The following is an 11,334-nucleotide window of genomic DNA, read 5'->3' as shown; positions in this document are numbered from 1 at the left end:
CCCCCGCCGAGGGAAATCGCTGCAGCGGCGACTTCTCTCCCCCCTGCTCCAGTTGCCCTAGTTAGCGCGGAGAGGACGAGCATCCGCGGAGGGTGCGCGAGGCTGCGGGGCCGCCGGCGGGCGTGGGGAGCGGGCGCCCGGAGTGGCCACCGAGAGGGGGAGCCGGAAGTCGGCGCGGGCGCCCCTCGGCCCCGACGAGCGCCGTGACCTTGGCCCGCCCGCTCACCTCTCGGAGTCTCGCTTGTCCGGACTGCGAAATGGGGGTGACCATGGCACGCCTTTCCGTCCACGCAGCCGTCGACGGCGCTTCTGTTTAACCCTGGCGCACTTGCTTTTCCCCTTCCCCGGGGAAGGGGCTTCGGAGGTAGAAGTGGATGGATAAATGAGATTTTCCCGTTGCGGGTGGGCTTTGGTCCCTTTCTGGGATTCTGTCGAAAGGACCTAGGAAGGGAAGCAAACGTGTTGGCTAGACGACTTCGAGGTGGGGTTTGGTTCGTGGTCAGCGGCAACTCCAGCCGCTCTCCCTACTCTTGGAAGAGAAATGGAGAAATAGGACACCAGGGTCCCTAGTCCTTACTACCCAGCTGTGGTGGCTTATTTTTTTTTTTTTTTTAAGCAGTCACTCCCATGGGCTAAACACTGCCTCGTCTGATGATGTTAGAGGAAGACGGAGGGGTTGACAATACAGCCTGTGTGTAGGGCAAGGACAGACCACGGTGCTGTGGCTGGAGAGTTTGGTGGGGAGGAAAACTTTAAGCTGGAGGATCTGTGTTAGCCTTTCATGCTTGGTTGTCGTTCATTGTGGAGGCATTGAAGAAGCAGGTGTCCTTGTGAAGAAGGTGACATTTTTTTTTTCTTTTGAGATGGTGAATTTTTAATGTCGAGTGTGATGTTGGTAAATGGAGGGTTCTTCAGGGAATTGCAGTCCCAGCACCCTCTCTGGATGCGAAGAGGAATCTCTGAGGCCGTGATTTGTGATGGGTTGGTGCTTACACGTCAGTGATTAAGAAATCTTCAAGTGTCTTTGTCAAACATTACTGCCATGAAGCTTAGATTATGTTGTACAGTTGATGGATTTCAAGGGTTAAATCTGTTTGAGGTTTGTCTCCTCTTCTGGAATTGGTTGGAGGTTAGTCTCAAAAAAAAAAAAAAAAAGGAAAAAAAGGGGGGAAAAAAAAGTTGGCCAAAGGGGCCTCTCAGCTTGTTTCACAGAAGCTATGATGTAGGAGGAAGGGGGTTGGATTTCTTCATGTTGAGAATAATGTGAAAAGAAAGTATTTGCTTGGGGCTTTTGGCTCTTGAAATAGCTTTGGGTTAAAGGTAGCAGTGGGGTTTGGTTCAGCTTAATAAATAGGCATTCTTTGAACTATTTGGCATAATCTAGATAAAGTGGAAATGTTCTATTTTGTCTCCTATATTTGTGGAAAGGTCTAATTTGGTTTCGTGAACTAATGTCTGAAATGTTTTCTCTACATTTCTTATTCAGACTTTATGCTTGGGGGGTCAAAAAGGGGGCCTGAATAGGAAATATATGGTTTGGAGAAAAAATAAGAACAGGTCTTTGGTTTGATTTTTGTGGACATTTTACACTGCTTATTTATTACATTTATTTAACCCAAACTGAAGTTGATTTACAAGGTGCAGAACTTGAATTCTACATAGTTTGTAGTTAATCTCTTTATTTTTCTCTGAGAAAATCTATAGTATTGTCTATTAAGTTGTTTTTTTGTGTGGCTGAAGCCAAGAGAGTATTTTAGATCTGCATTTTTGGGTAAGTGGTTTTATTGAAAAAAAATGCTTGATAGAACTAAAGGTGATTGTTCCACTTAAACTGGGATTATATAGACAATGCATTTTCCTCCCTCTTTCTGCCAACATTTGTTTTTCTTTCTCCCTCAATTCCAGGGTTTCATTTCTAGAAATCTGGGCTGGAAACAGAAGCAGCAGTTTGTATAATCCCAAGAATTTGCTTATGCCAGGAAGCTGTAAGGGTAACATGAAGTGGGTGTGATATAAAGATACTGCTACTACTTGTGACATTTAACTGTTGAGGGAGTCTAGGGTCAAACTTTCATTTTTGTTGAATTTCCTGTTTTCTATGTATGTGTTAATCTTGTGTTGGGCAGAGGATTGTGTTGCTATGGTGCTGACTGGTGTATGTTGTGAAAGTGTGGGTAAAATTTCATGCTTTCATTCTATAGGGAAGGATGGTAAACAAGTTTAAATAATTTAAATATGTGCCCAGGATGGAATGTTCTCTGCATGTCCTCTTGATCCTGCTTAATCAGTGAGGGATCTTCACCAGTACTAAATGTTGAGTGAGTGATGAGGGTGGTGTAGAGGGGCTGAAGGTGGAGTGGGAGAAAGAGGTTATCAACATTCCTTGAAAATCATTTTCCTATTGGACTGTATACTAGGCTGTGATTTTTAATTGCATTTCAAGGACATTTTAGCTCTCCCTTCTCAGTTGTCATCAATTTCACTTATCTTCTCTTAGAGAGATACTACTGGTGTTCCTTACTTTAGTTTGTCTTTTTCATACCATATCCCAATGATTCCACATTGTTTGAATGTTATGTTGCGTATGGCCTAACATAACTTTCATTTTAGGGCAGGTTTGCCAGGTCAGTACATGCACACAACACTGGGTAGAAACCCCTAGTCATGGAGCACAAGAGATCCCTAGGATGCTCATTGTCTTGACAGTAATTTTTGCCTTTTGAATAAGATAATCACAGGAATTCTCAGAGGGCCATCAACTGCTTTCCTGGCAGAGGTCCAGAAATGTTGTGGTGGGCTCCTTTCTATGTTATGTGTAAATATCAAATGCTGAGGTGGGATTGGGTGAAATACATGTGTTTCAGGAATTGGATGACAGAGCAGTGTATCCAATATGGGCTGCAGAACCATACCAATTTCTCCCCACCTTTTTGACAGAGTAGACTGTAGGGAATGAATTTTTTATTTCTTTTCCTGCATGTTAACCAGTAGCATAGCCCTTTGTCACTGGCCACTGAAGATAGGCCTGGTCTCTGATCTTTTTCTAACCATTGGAGGTGAGGTCTAGTCATTTCAAACCTTCTCTTCTCCCTTCTTTGTATTTTAATTAGATTTTGTGCCTTTCTTTCAACATACAGTGTTGGAGGTCATAAAACGGCCTGGTGGCAACTGGGTACCATTCTTGGTTGTTTAATTTAAGAAGGTGCAGATTTTTTCTATAGCTTAGTTCTGGAAAATGGTTTGCAGTATATAGTAGTTGGATTAATACAGAGTATAGAAATGATTATTTTATATTTCTGTAAGATACATGGCTGAATAAGGGATATTGTTACGAAATGCCAACGTATAAGTTCAATTCAATAAGTGCAACTAAAGTGAGTTGTTGTATCCATGCTTCTTCATCCATAATCCATCTGCAACACTGTTTTTGAGACTCCTTGAAGTGATAGAGTTTTTGTGAAGCTTAGTATAGTTGTCATATTTATTTATTTATTTATTTATTTTTCCTAATTTTATTTTGTCGATATACAATGAGGTTGATTATTGTGGCCCATTAGCGAAACCCCCCTCCCTCCTCCCTCTCCCTTCTCCCTAGTTGTCATATTAGAAGACAAGTAGCTTATGCCAAAATAGAAGCTATAGCCACTTGAGGAGTTGTGGAAGTCTTGAAATTAATCAGTCTAGTTACCCTCATCTTAGATATATTTTGTTCTGATTCTCCCCGTGGGTGTATTTCAGTGTGGAAACAGGGGCTTTTGGCTTTACTGAGAGGCCCTGCACCTGACCACTAGGAACAGATAGACGATGAGAATAGGTGTAAGCACAAAGGCGAAATACACTCAGTAGCAGGACCAGAATTTTAATAACACTGGATTATCCACTTTTTCCAGAGTAATACTTCATTTTTTACCCTTTTGGCTTGTAATTTTGAGGCAGTTTCTAAGCTGCTTTTGGAAATGGAGCTTTGACTTCAGACAGACAGGGGATGGTGTTCTGGCTCTTCCATGTTCTTAGTTGATACAACTTTGGGTTGTTCTAACTACACTAAACCTCAGGTTTTCGTGTTTAAATTTGGAGTGATGTACTTATCCTTATATTGTTATGATCTTTAAATTAACTTATATTGAATAACAAAATATGTTTAGCATATGATGAGCATCTAGTAAGACAATAACTAGCTGATAAATGGGCATTTCATTAGCTATTCCGTCAGCAAATTCTCTTATTCTTTTCTTTGTTATTTCTTGGATTTCCCCCTTTATTTCTCATTCTATGATCTGGTCCTCCTGTGATCTGATTTCACATCTTGTGCTAAAAGTCTGTGATTTGTAGGTTGATAGCTGTTTGTCTGCATGCATTTTCTTCTCTAATTCACGCTATATTTAAATGGTGAAAAAATTCCTTTCTGAAAAATTTTTTGATGTTATTGTTTTTAGTGGAAACTCCATGGGCAAATTTATCAAATGTAATTTATTTAATCTGATTCTTGTATTTCCCATTCCAGAAAACTTGTTGCTGATGGCATGTACAGAAATGCTTTGTAAACTGTAAAGTGCTACATGAGTGAAGCAAGTATTATGATAAAGTGAAGAAAGTATTATGATAACCCATAGATAATTTGCTTCTTTGTTTTTACATATTTTACTTTATTTAATTGTATTTCTTTTTCCTTTATGTTCTCTTGACCTTAGCCTCAATTAGTTAGTTTGTTCTATATGATAAATCTTTCTTTCTCTTTCTTCTTTCCTTCTTCCTTTCTTCCCATTTTTCTTTCGAGAGAGATTCTTTTTTTAGTGTATGTTGAATTGGTTTTCCTAATTAAATCAAAAAATCCTTGAGATGACATGAACTACAATATTTAGAGTAAAGGAATCTTCATGGTCATTTAAGACAACCTCTTTAATATTATAGATGAGAAGACTAAGTCCAGGCAAATGTATTTGGCTTTGGGGCTTCTTTATGAGAGTTGCTTTTTGTATTCGAAAGTTATTCCAAAGAAACTTTAAATTTTAATAATTCTAGTAAGCTTTTAAGAATGTAAGCTAGGAAAAAAGGAGTATTTTTATTTTCTGACCAAAAATTGACTCTCAAATATTATAATGAGGCATTAATGAGGAATTAACTAAGACTGTTCTCTCAAAAACTGCAAAAGTGCCTGGAGAGAAATGCCTGCTTTTCTTGTACGGCCCTCATTCAGAATCAGCAAATATTTATTGAGTACTGTCTCTGAGCCAAGTACTGTGCTAGCTCTACATATTACATTTTATAAACTAGGAAACAAAGCTCAGGGAAGTTAAGTGGCTGGTGTAAGATTGCACAGCTTGTAGGTGTTAGGGAAGACATTTGAGTCCAGGTGTTCTGACTGGAAATCACATTCATACCTTTAAACTGGCTTCTGTCCAAACGTGTTTGCCACCCTTGGCTACATTATAGCCTTCTTTTCGTTTCTGTTCCATACATGTGCTGTGGAGACTTCTGCAATCTCGTTCCTTTCTGATGACCCAGAAGCCATATATACCAGTTACTTAATGAAAATGTCACTTTAAGATTCTCATGCTGTTTCTGGTCTCACCTTTGTACTTTAGTAATGTTGATTCTTTGGTGCTTCTGTCCAGGTAAGCTTATCTCTGAATGATTGGTTTTGGTTCTTAGTAATGATTCTGCCTTTCAAGTTTTGTTAGTATTTAAATAGCTAAAGCTTAGGGTGTTGTTTTTTTTTTTTTTTCATTTGGAACAAATTGCTTGGTCATTCCCTATGTTTCCACTTGTATTTTGAGTGGTTGATCTTATTCTGATAGCTTTAATATATTATATCTTAAAATTTTGGTTTGCCTATATAGTTAAAATATTTACATAGTTTTATTATCAAGCATAGATTTGATTGTTTAACAGTAGAAGATATTCTTTTGTGAGTATATGTGTGTATATAAAGATATCTCACCATATTTGACCAGATAATTGAAGGATGAAATGTCCTTGATTTTTGAAAGCGTCTGTGTGTGTTATACTGGCTTTACTTTGTTGAGTTTGTTTGGAGGAAACCAGGGAAAAGTTATTTGTTCTGCAAAGTCTAAGTCATACCTCCCTCTCTATTCCAGATGGTACAGGAAGTCTGTAATTGAATTTCTAAGTAGCCACTCAATCATTCATTCAAGATGTAGTTATATGAGTACATACTTTGTTCAAGGTGCTATGCTGTTAAAAGATAGGGAAGTTAAATGATAAGATATAGATCCTGTTCTTAAGGAGATTATGACCTAAGAGAGGTGATAAGACAAACACACAAATACCTATAATACTAATTGAATGTGATGAGTGCTATGAGAGAGGTACTGAAAGAGTTCTTTGAGGATTAAGGGAGAGAGAGCAATTATTTTCATTTGGGAGAGATCAGGGCAAGTTTCATGGAGGGCTTGGTGGTGGATAAGAGCATTGAAGGCAGGGGATGATTTCTGTAAGGGTGAGGAGAACAGTATATTCAGGAAGCAAAGATACTGTGAGGAGAACAGTATATATATTAAATAGCAAAGATGAAAGACAGAAAAGCTGAGGGTTATTCAGGAGTAATGAAGGGAGAAAGCATGAGGAGTGTGGCATCAGCTGAAGTAGGAGAGGGGAGCAGATATTCTGGGTGCAGTAGCAAGACACTGAAGGATTTTAATGGAAGCAAGTGGTGGGGAGCAGTATGTGGTAAGTATAGAGATGTGGATGAAAAGGAGAAATGTCAATTTTCCAAATTTACGTGAATCTTTTCTTGGCAGGTTTTATACCCCAAATTTTATATTTTCATAGTTTTTGAAATGATTCCATATGTAAGGCTTACTACACTGGGAACTTATTCACTGATTTTTATGTATATTTTAAAAGATTGTGTTTTTTAAATAGAAGTACAAAATCATTTTCACTGCCTTATACCTTTTTTTTTAAGCAGTAGCTGGCTATTCTTTTAAATAGTGTATTATTATTTGACATTTTAAAAGATGATGTAGCAGACTTGTTTTTTCAGTGTACAAATGTCTCTTTGTATAAATATGTGTATTTGACTGTATAAGTGAGATTGGTCATACAAGCTGGAAGTCCCTGGCTCTCAATATAGTTCATGATTTATTTTACTGATTTATTTAAGCCTTGCCATGTTCCCAAAAGGATTTAAGGCAGGATATGTCATGAAGAGTCTTGGACCTTGTTCCAGCCCTGTTGATTATTTGACTGATACCCCTAGCCATCATTACACTGAGGGAACAGTGTTGAACACAACTGGTGTCACAAAATGTGCTGCAGTGTGTCTTTTGCCAAACTGGTAGTAATTCAGAGATGGATACAATATAACTGGAGTACCTTTAAAGATAAGTCCTTAAAACTTTGATAGCATACAAGGGAAATTGATTGGAAGGCACTGATAGAGAGCCCAGGCGCTTTGAGAGCAGTGGTCTCTAAAGTAGGGTTTACATTAAATTATCTGGGAAATGGAAGAAATATTAGAGATCTGGGAGGAAGTTTCTTCACTTTCAGTCTATTGTGATATTTTGCAGTTTACAAGTGGTTGGGTAATTGGATTTTTAGATTTATTATTTTTAAGCAGTAGACTCAACACTATTTTGTACTGTAGTAGGGAGTTACCATGCCAATCTTTTGTATATGAATAGAGCTTAACTGATCATCTTGAGGCAGAGGACTTAAGAATTGTCTAACTTAAAGATGACTTACTCATTTTTCTTTCACAAAAAGACAAACGTTCCAAATTTGCTGACATTTTCTCTAAGTGGCTGAGTGGTAGGCTACCTAAAAAATAAACATACTTAATCTGCCCCTTTGAGATAATGGTAAATTCTTAACAGTGATTCAAAAAGAAACTACCTTTCAGAACAAAACAAAAGTTCCATGCTGTGGAAAGAGGACATTGACAATGGATGTTTGGAATTATTTCCATCATTATTGGATTTAATTGCAGAAAATTATGTATGTTAACTTTAAGAATTTTTTTATATGTATACTTGATCTTGGAAACAAAATTTTCTAACCTGTATAAAAACCTTGTAAAAGAGGCGCTTCAGTGTTTTTGAGCCCATCTGCTAAAAATATAAAAAGGCAATACCATCTGATTAGTTTGTAAGAACCACTGATTGCCATCAGGAAGTATGGAAATGCACTAGCTGAATTTTAGCAGAAACCTTTGCGTAAATGGTGAATGGGATTGAAAATTGAATATCATGTTTTATTCAGTACAGCCAGTAATGAAGTTCTTCCTGTGGTTTTATTCATTTTTGTGAAGTATGTTTTTCAGCTATGATAAACATTAAAACCAAATAAAATAGTTATTATAAAAATGAACTGAATTTAGAACCAGACTTTAAAGTTGCTATGTTACAAAGTATGAAAGCAGATTAAAAAATAACAAGCCATGTTTAATTGCATTACTGTCACCAAAAGTAGCGGTATAAATAACAGTATTTGTTAGGAAAAACATAAAGCTTTTATGTCACCAGTAAGTAAAATAAATGTTTAAAAATTCATTTATTTTGTTATAACACATATCGTTCTTTTTAATTTTCATTTTTGTGTATGCTTTACAAGGTACATAACTTACTAATTTGTTATGTGATGTATATAAATTATAAATAAATATACATACTTGTATATATGATTTCCTATTCAAAAACCTTTAAGCTGTGGGATATACGATAAAAATGATTATCACTGTTTGTAACAAGGGTTTTTAACCTGGTGTTCATGGACTAAGAGGCTCTAGATAGGCTTTAGGGGGTTTGTAAACACTTTGAAATTGTATGTAAAATTTTGTGAGTCTATGCATTTCTCTGGGGGAGGGTCTATAGCTTTCACCAAATTCCCAAAAGGGTCTATGACCTCCCCCAAAAGTTAAGAATCTCTGTTGTTGAGGAATTGGGACCTCAATAACTCCATTCATCCAGTCTTACCCTCTTGCCAAGTTTAATGGATATATCTGATGTCATTACTCAGGCCTGCAGTATGACTGGATTTGCAGTCTGTTTTTCCATCTTGCAATCAATGTGATTGCAATCTTTGGCCTTTACAGGTGCTTGAGCTTTGTCTATTCATTGCATAACTACCAGGCCCTTCATCACTTGGCTGCTTTTATACTGGTGTATCATTTCCCACCTCTATCCCCCCTACCCCCCATTAAAAAAGAGTGGACTATTGAATGAGTGTGGAGATAAGAATGTATATACGAGGGTACTTCAAGCAGTTCAAGGGAATATTTGTATTATCTTTTAATTCTATTTTTCCATGAACTTTTTGGAATACCCTTGAATGTATAGAAGAGCCCAATATCAATTCAAGTACAGGAGGTCCTGCTAAGTCAGCTGGGATTCACAGTTGCTGTGCTTTTTTTTTAACCTCTCTTTAGCATCAGAATCTCAGCTTTCTAGAGTTCTTAGGGTCTGATTTGACATATACTAAAAGCAGATTCCATATTCTATCAGTTCCTTTTTCTCTTTACTGACATTATTCTAATTTAGGCCTAAATAGTATCCACAGTGGTCCCCTTGTCTCCAGTGAGTTCCTTCTTCAATCTGTTCTTAATTTGTTTTAGAATGATTATCCTAATTTTTAATTTTATTGCATTACTTTGCTCAAAAACCTTCAATGGCTCCTCATTACTGTCAAGATAAAGTTGATCCTTAGCCTGAAATTTAAAGCCTTTTAGTGTCTAGCACCAACCCGCTCTTCTGGTCTTATTTCCTACTACTCTTCCCCAATAAACTATTTGTTTCAAATGAAATTGTCTGTTTATTGTCCCCTAAATATCGCTTAGGCTTTTCTGTTTTCACCACTCTACATATTCCTTTTCCTGGAATGTTCTCCTTTATTTTAGTATATACCTTTTGAAATTCTACCTATCCATTAAAACTCAGTTCATATTTCATCTTGCTTGTTAAGTGTTCAGACTATAAAATTTAAAAGTAATCTGTTCCTTTTATAAATTCTCTTAGTACTTATTTTCCTTATTATTCATTTGATACAGCTTGACTATCCTTTATCCAAAATGCTTGGGACCAGAAGCATTTTGGATTTTGGAACATTTGCAGAAAACATACCCGTTGAGCATCCCTAATCTGAAACTCTGAATCCGAAATGTTCCAATGAGCATTTCCTTTGGGCGTCATGTCGGGACTTAAAAGTTTTGGATTTTGTAGCATTTTGGATTTTGGATTTTTGGATTAGGGATGCTCAACTTGTACTTTTTATATACTACCTTGTACTATGTGAAATTTTTTTTTTTGTTTTCATGTGTCCTCTCTTTTAAATTAGGGTATGAGAATGGCAAAATGTTTTATATTTTGTCCTCTGCAAAGTCTTACACACATAGATATTAAAATATTTGGTAAGTCACATTGGTTAAATCATAATGCTACTTATGAGTATACTTAGAGTTAGATTGTGTGTGTGTGTGTGCACACATGTGTGCGTGCTTACATGCGTGAGCCTAAATACTCACAGATAATATTCTAGGGATTCTCTTTACTGGTTTCAGGGTATTTGAGGAAATGAATAGTAAATCAGATATTGCTTGGAGAACATGTTGTTCTGCAACATAAGAAGTTGGCTGTAAAGGACTGTGTTCAAATGTCTGGGATAGCCTGGTGAGTCATTGTTCTCCTGTGTAGAGCTCTACCTGTCATGGGTAAGAGCAAAACTTGTATTTTTTCCTCTCTCTCTTTAGTGGTACAGGAGACACAAATTCCTAATATCTTGAGAATTACTACATTTCTGTTTTAATTTTTTAACCCATTCTTCACAATAAAAGATACATTTTTTATTGAATACCTGTTGTTTGAATGGCGATATGGGGCGCCATGAAGTTATTATTATCTTAGGGTTCCTGCCCTTCAAGGATAGTATAATCCCTATAGGGAGTCTTTAAATCATACCTGAAATAAAAAAAAATATATAAAAAATGCAAAATATGTCATTTGGGAGTATATGACTTAATTGCTAATTTAGAAATATGGGAACTCCTCTGGCATTTACTATTTTTAGCCTCACTTGAAATTTACTTATCGTGTGTACTTGTTTCTGTTTTTACACGTGTCCTTTCTCTTCAACTAGATTGTAAATTATAGAGGCTAGAGACCATTTATTAGACTAGTTTGTATCACAGTGCTTTCCTAGTGCTCTACCCACAGTATACATACATAGGTTTGTTACTGATGACACTAGGAGCCTAGCATGGTTGGGTAGGCTTCCAGGAGGAAGTGGATTTGAATTAGATTTGTAGGACTTGGAATGATACTTATGGCCTCGTCCCATGGAACATGAAAAGAGGGTCCTGTAGTTAAAATAAAGTAGGTT

General features: G+C 37.0%; 1 pseudogene; it reads right to left on the bottom strand.

Annotated features, from left to right (window-relative positions):
- LOC103588819 overlaps positions 1 to 10,148 on the bottom strand; it is a 54,814-nt pseudogene extending 44,666 nt beyond the window's left edge.
- Positions 10,149 to 11,334: the final 1,186 nt, after the last annotated feature.

The sequence above is a fragment of the Galeopterus variegatus genome, unplaced genomic scaffold (genome assembly GCF_000696425.1).
Source record: "Galeopterus variegatus unplaced genomic scaffold, G_variegatus-3.0.2 Scaffold620, whole genome shotgun sequence".
Classification (NCBI taxonomy): Eukaryota; Metazoa; Chordata; class Mammalia; order Dermoptera; family Cynocephalidae; genus Galeopterus; species Galeopterus variegatus.
Note: the sequence above shows the minus strand (reverse complement) of the source record. Positions and strands in the feature narration are given on the sequence as shown.